The following is a 7,207-nucleotide window of genomic DNA, read 5'->3' on the forward strand; positions in this document are numbered from 1 at the left end:
AAATAAACTTGTCTATATAGATGACATTCTTTGACAAGCATATGTTACATAAGTCAAAGCATTGTTAACACAAACTTTGATATAATAAAACTCAGAGATATCTCTTACGTGATTGATATCATAACATACTGAGATAGACCCAATGGGATATTAGTTTCGTTCCATAAGTTTAACGTTAAATGGGTCCTTACATATGTAACAATCAATATTGCTCTCCTTTAGAGGACAATATGATAAATGAGATTATTTATTTACGCTTCATTAATTAGAAGCCTTATGTAAGTTTAAGTCTATACTCGCTTAGATATTACTCATATTGCAACACACTAGATATGTCTAGATCAATGTGTAGCATCTAATGGAGTATTACAATATCTTTAAAAGAAACGAGAGACTACAATTTAAAGAAGAAGTGAGAATTAAAACCGGTTTATTACTCTAATTTTGAGATATTCAAAGATTATAAAATGCAATTTCGGGTATATCTTTATGTCAGCAGACAAAACCTATTTCATGGAGGAGTCATAATGCACTGATATTAACAACCTAAGTTATAACGACATAACATGGTCACTAAATGTTGTTGGAAATTTATCAGTGGACTCATAAGGTTATTGACTCCATATAATTAATGTTTTGAAGAATTAGTGTGATAAAGTCAGCTACCATAACTCCTTGAACAGTAACAGTTCAAGAGGTACTGCATTAAGTTTCGATACGCAATTAATTATTCGTTTATGAACGAATTGAGGAAACTAAGTTTTGTATCGAATACATTCATGATATGCTTAAGGATCCTATAACTGAAGGGCTATTACCCATAAGTCTTATTAAGAGAGCTCATAGACGGGTATTAATTAATAGTCGTGCGCAATTGCATATCGTACTATGAATGACTAAGTATTAGTTAATTTTTCTCAAGTTTGATTTTGTATGTCTATTAGAATATGTTCAACCGGTATAATGGCATATAGACAAATAAAAGTTACAAATCAAACAAAGGGCTTACGCGTATTTTGATCATGATGATTAGGTTTTAAATTAAGGCTATAGTATGATTAATGGGGGTCCTGAGTCGCATAATGATTCAACGGCTGTATTTTTCTGCTATAGTACTTGTTTAAGGCTAAAATGAGTATTAACTCCTGATCAGGCTTATCTAATACTCATAGTAAATGATTACTCGGCTAAGTGGGAGAATGTAAGATTAAATATATTACGTATTAATATTTAATCTATAGCCATCTTAATCATTTACATTATAGAGATAAAAATATATAATAACCTATTATTTAATTAGTTGGTAATTGTTGATGGACCATATTACCCTTAGTAACTAATTAGGTTTCCTCCTGGGTGCTTATATAAGGAGAGTTATGTGGAGGTTTAGGGGTTACTCAGTTACACAATTCACACACCCCATTAGCCATAACATCATCACGAAACCTCCTCTCCATAACCGATACCCCTTTTCGGTTCTCTAAGTCCCCATCATCAGTCAGCACCCTAAGGAGGAACCAGATCAAGATGACAGGCATGTCGAACTCCATTACTGGATTCTTCTCTGCACTATCTGCTGTGACAGGTATGATTTATATTGTTTTCTTCATGCATAAACAGAACTGAACCAACACGCACGTCATGAGCCTCCCATTATTAGAAAAATCTTGTCATAGATACAATCACATCCTACTCGAATAAGCCACATTCCACTCAAAATAATCACACGTCCCACTCGAAACATCCAAGTTCACTCGTTAGTGACATGTAGCCACCCAAAGTGTTTTATGGTGACGTGAACCTCCACAAAAAGCAAACTCGCCAAACTCTTGTTCCGTAGCGAATTTATACTTTCTGATGTACCTCAAACGGACCAAAATACCAAACAAATAGTCAGACGTATCCTAATTTTATTAGCAACATTCGGTCATATCTAGTCGCTCAAAAAGAAGATGAAAAAACAATGAGGTAAATTAATATTATTAATTATTTCAGTAAATAACATAATTACAATCTTGTATACCGTTGTTTTCCGTTTATAACTGGAGCAGAGTTGGCGTGCCTGATGGTTTAAGTGAAGTTAAGCATCCTATCATTGAATACAAATTGGCAGCTTGATCATTAAGGGTCTTCAACCAACCCTTCAATATTAAACATCTCACCCAGTTCTTTTAGTTAGGTAGATCATCCTGAACCTTATTTGCAAACCTGCATTCACAAAAACATGCCCACAACTATGTTAACATCCAATAAGAAAGATTTAACAATAGACAGTGGGTAATTTATTTTGTATATAACCAAGTTAAATATTCATCAATCAAAGTTAGATGTATTTTTTCAAGCTGTAGAGCTACTTAAGTTTCATCTTTCATTGTGTTTTTTTTTTCTCTTATCTACAGTAACCAAAATCAATATATGTTTTCGTCAAGTCCCCTAATTCATAACAGTCATACCCTGAACTTCAAACTGTGGAAGCAAGACAAAAAAGAAGCAAAAGAACTCTCTGTTGGACCCATGTAGTCATCTTGTATTGGACCATCGTAGTCATCCTCTCAAACTGTTTTACTGGATCGTCCTCATGAACATCATTTTGACCCGTTTGATCATCACGTTGGCCAGTAGAATCATCTTGGAGCTTCTTTTGATCCTGCACGAAATATGTAATGTAAACCATAATTCAATGATCAAATGACTAAAATGCCCTAAATAAGTAGTTCAGGACATTCGTTGGTGTGATAAAATTTGCGACTCTTTTAAGATGAATAAAATATCCTTTTTATAATGATAAGAGAAATTTTGTGGGCCCAACCTATATTATTTTATTTTTGAACCCCTTTAGCAAGGATGGAAATTTAGTTGAATGATAAAGAAACAAAATACTACAAATTACCCTTAATCGCCTCTTTTCCTCTTCTTTTCGTATTCTCGAAAGTTTATATTCCTCCAAAATTGTCACCAACCGCGCCTATAAACAATGTTTTTAAAAGTAATTAAAAAACCATAGGAGAAAAATGTGAAGAACAAAAAAATGAAATATTTTCTGATATAAAGTGTAAAACTCACCCCATCATAAAGGAACAACTTATTTTATCATCTTCCCATGTGACCGTTCTACATATCAAGTTATCAACAATAGCTGCAATCGATTGATCATAAATATTCAGTGAGTTACTCAACCATATGATAGAAATCATGTTATAAACAAAGAAAAAGTAAATACATGGAATCTTCTTGATGGTAATTCGAGCTCGTTCAGCCCGTTTTAAACTTATATGAGCACTTCTTCCACCACTGAATCGGTTTTGATCCTACAAAAAAGCAAAGCAAACTAAAAAACATAAACATATAATTTGTACATGAAATAGTAACTTTAAGCATGAGGGCAGGGCACAAGCTATAGGTGGCAAAAAAGTATGGGCCAAACGGGTCAAAACAAATTAATACTCAGGACATTTTGTTTAGTCCTCATCCAAAATTTCATTTTAGATAATATAATAAATATGATTTTCAAATACGCGTACTAACATATTTCTTCAATTGTTTTGAGCAGTAAAAACCACTTTGGGTGACTTTTAAACTGTTTGACCCGTTTCTTTGTGAGTTTTAAGAAAAGAAAAATACCATATTGTAATCTTCAAGCCAGATGTCCTCCTCACAAGCAGAGAGCCACCGATCTATGCGGTCCATGATTTCTTTTCGGCTCAAAGCTGCATTTGATACTTCACTTATTTGCGCTTCAATTTTCGCTAAAAGTTCACCCGGGTCCACCAGCCCTAAAACACAAAACACTTGGGCTTCAGTTTTCTAACATTTAACAGGTATATTATTTGCAAAAATATAAAAAAGGATAGAAGATATGTTTGCAGGCCCAAACAGCCCGACCTATACTAAAAGATTATTCATTTTCATCCTGCTTGTTTTGAGTTTATTGAGCCTCTCGACCTCTTGTGACGCCTGCCAAGATTGAGGTTTGTTTAATAATATAACCAATAAATATACAACAAAATAATAATTAAAAACAAAAAAAACTAAGACATGGGTACGAACCTGTTGAATAACCTCGGTTGAAAGATATCCTGGTTCAACAACTTCGGCTTCCGACACTCGATCAGTTCCTCTTTCTTCTCTTCTTGTGTTCATTATATTCCAAAGTTCAAATAGGGATGTTACAATATCTTTTAGCTGTATTTTATATGAAAACAGATTATTGTTTGCTATTGAAGTAAAAATATGAAAGCTAAAACTTTTATTCCTATCAAAATTATAACAAATGGATAAAAAGATGTTTTTTTATGACCCTAGCCCGTTACCAGCCCAAAACATCCATCTTGCCACCTCTAATGAAAACTTCAACTAATGTAGGATCAAAGGGTTAAACAATACCTTCTCAAACCGGACTTTTGTCTCTGTTTTCAACTTGAGAATGGTATTCTCAAGGCCTTCCAATGTGTTGTCACTTATATTTGTGGCATGTTCAAGCCTTTTATCGTGCAAGCTTGGATGCACCGCGCTTACAGTTTTGCCGAAATCTAACCCAAGAATGCTGCACATTAAATGCACCTCGTTCACATACGCCAAAACTTTCTGGATACGCTCAGACTGCAACACAAACAATGGCCCGACACACAAAATTAGCTCCATTTGTTTGCCTTCCTGTTTTGCTATAATTATTATTTTTAGTTATTTGAATTTTTTTTTCTAAAATGAGCCGTTTCAACCCAAACCCATTTTTTCTGACCTGAAAAGAATTGTTGATTTCCTAAAATGGCCCGTTCTAACATGGACCTGTACGAAAAAAACGCATAAATGAATGAAGTGTTTCCTTTTCCTTTTGGAGAGATCGGAGATGAGACTGATATTCACCGAGTTTTCTGATAGACAAATCTTTTTCTTCAAGGTTTAAAGAACTAACTATGCTTGTAATTTGATTGTATCCCAATATTTCACCATTTATCTTTTTGATTTGACTCTTGATGTCCGCAAATTGTTTGATCAGTTCCTCTTTCTTTGATTTTAAGTCCTCTACTATGAGTGCAAACCATATGTAAAAGCTACAAGTGAACAAACACACACTTAAACCACAAGCAATGTAAAAGATGTATATACCTAGCATTTCAGATGAAAAAACCAAGGAACGTTTATATACACACCCTTTGACGTATTCCGAAATATCAATCTATATTATCAAAGAAAAAGTGAAGACTGAAGTGACACTCACCAAACCTAATTTAAACAAAAGATTGTTTACATGTTCCTCTTTACCATTCTTTGAATATGTGTCTTTCAATAGTTCAGCTGCATGAGACAATGTCTCACGCACTGTTAATTTGATGATGTGAAGGTCCTCTTGTCTAACATAAGCAAATCTGTGTAGACGTGGTAATTCATCAATAAAAACGCTTAAATTTTCCAAAAATTCTTTATATGATCACAGATATGCAAACTCAACAAAGATTCATAATGCTCTTGATAATTTTGATTAATTCATCAAAATATCTATATGGTAATATAAACAGTAACCCAATCAATATTTCACTTGCTCGCATCCAAAGAGGAAACCGTATGACACAAACGACTAATTAACATTTTAAAACACCCTACTTGACATATCTGTTCCAAGAAACCAATTTTTATGTTTGATTAATGCAAATAAAACACCACGTTTAACAACCCGTTCCCAAATTGAAACTTTTTCTTCAAATCTTTTGCAAAGTATATTGGTTTCTTAAAAACAAATTGTCCCGAAATGCTTATCAGTCGAATAAGATAAAACTCTACTATACATTTGATCATCTTGTACCAAGAAAATCTTTGAATAAATAAATTAATGATCATAAACACAAAACCTAATTAAACAAAACTATGCATCCATTACGAAATCTGGGAATAAACATACCTGAACTTCACCAGCTTGACGATTAACATCTGATCCTGATACATAAACAAATCAGTCAGATTAATTTTAAAAACAGAGATCTTGTACATGATAGAGGCCAGTTTACTGCAGAGCTCTTTGAAACACTGCCTAAACGAAGTTGATGAAATTAAGACCTAAATAGACAAAAATCATACCTAATAGACAAAAAAACATCAGTAATCTGAAATCTAACCGGCGACGTGAGAATCGAAAATGAAGAATCGACATCGGCGAGTGTGGAGGCGAAGAAGAGTTAGCCATAATCGAATATACCCACGTACACGCGTTCTATATGTATCCGATTTGTAGATGTGAAGAATACCGTCAATTACAGAGTCTTGAAATCCGATGAATGTTGATCGAAAATCTTGGATACACTTTGTCGCCGTGTTCGCCAGAGAGAGAGAGAGGGAGATGGAGTATTAGGTTTAGAATGAGGATTGTGGTGTAAGATTCTGTATTTTAGGAAGAAACTGCATTAGGGTTTACAGGCTTTTGTTTTAGCGCCTAAACACAAAACGTGTGGATTAAGAGGAATACACGTGGCAATGAGTGGTTTAAGTGAATGCCAAGTGGCATAAGTTTGTATTGTTTTAATATAGATAATAGATTATCCATAAATCATATTCATTATTTTTATGTTAATACAAATATGAAAATGCAATGCAAATATTATATATAATTATCCTTGTGCACATATCATACTTTCCTAAAACAACAGCAAATGTGTCAAAAAAAACCAAACATGCACAAATAAATAAAAAATATTGAATATAATGAACACGGTCGACACACAATCCGATCATGGATTGACTGTGTAAAGACTGGTCACTCAAATAAGATAAAGGCTGAAGCCTGAAGAAGTGATGATAGAAAATACATAGTCAATATCGGTCACGTCGAGAGCTAAACGAATTACAAAAAATTCAACAAAAAAAAAAAAAGCATGGTTAATAGATGGTTTGATCGTACCATGTATGTGGAATTAAACAAGTTGAGGTTTGATTTATTAAGTATACAAGGAACCTACATGTCATTGGTAATTCCAGATGCATCAATTTTAAGGTAAGTGATATGTGTTTAAGTTAAACTAGGGTGTGCAATAATTGAACCGTTAACCGAAATCGAACCGAAAACCGACAAAACCGAACCGAAATTAACTGAAACCGAATTAACCGAAAGCCGGTTAATGGATATTTTTTTACCATCGGTTAACCGAAATTAACCGAACCGAATCATTTATTTTTTATATATTTGTAGCTTTTATACCTCTATTTCATGTATTTCATG

At 33.6% G+C, this 7,207-nt stretch overlaps 1 pseudogene; it reads right to left on the reverse strand.

Annotated features, from left to right (window-relative positions):
- Positions 1 to 2,402: 2,402 nt before the first annotated feature.
- LOC110888205 lies at positions 2,403 to 6,178 on the reverse strand (annotated as a pseudogene).
- Between the last annotated feature and the right edge of the window lie 1,029 nt (positions 6,179 to 7,207).

This window comes from Helianthus annuus, chromosome 11, assembly GCF_002127325.2.
Source record: "Helianthus annuus cultivar XRQ/B chromosome 11, HanXRQr2.0-SUNRISE, whole genome shotgun sequence".
Taxonomy (NCBI): domain Eukaryota; kingdom Viridiplantae; phylum Streptophyta; class Magnoliopsida; order Asterales; family Asteraceae; genus Helianthus; species Helianthus annuus.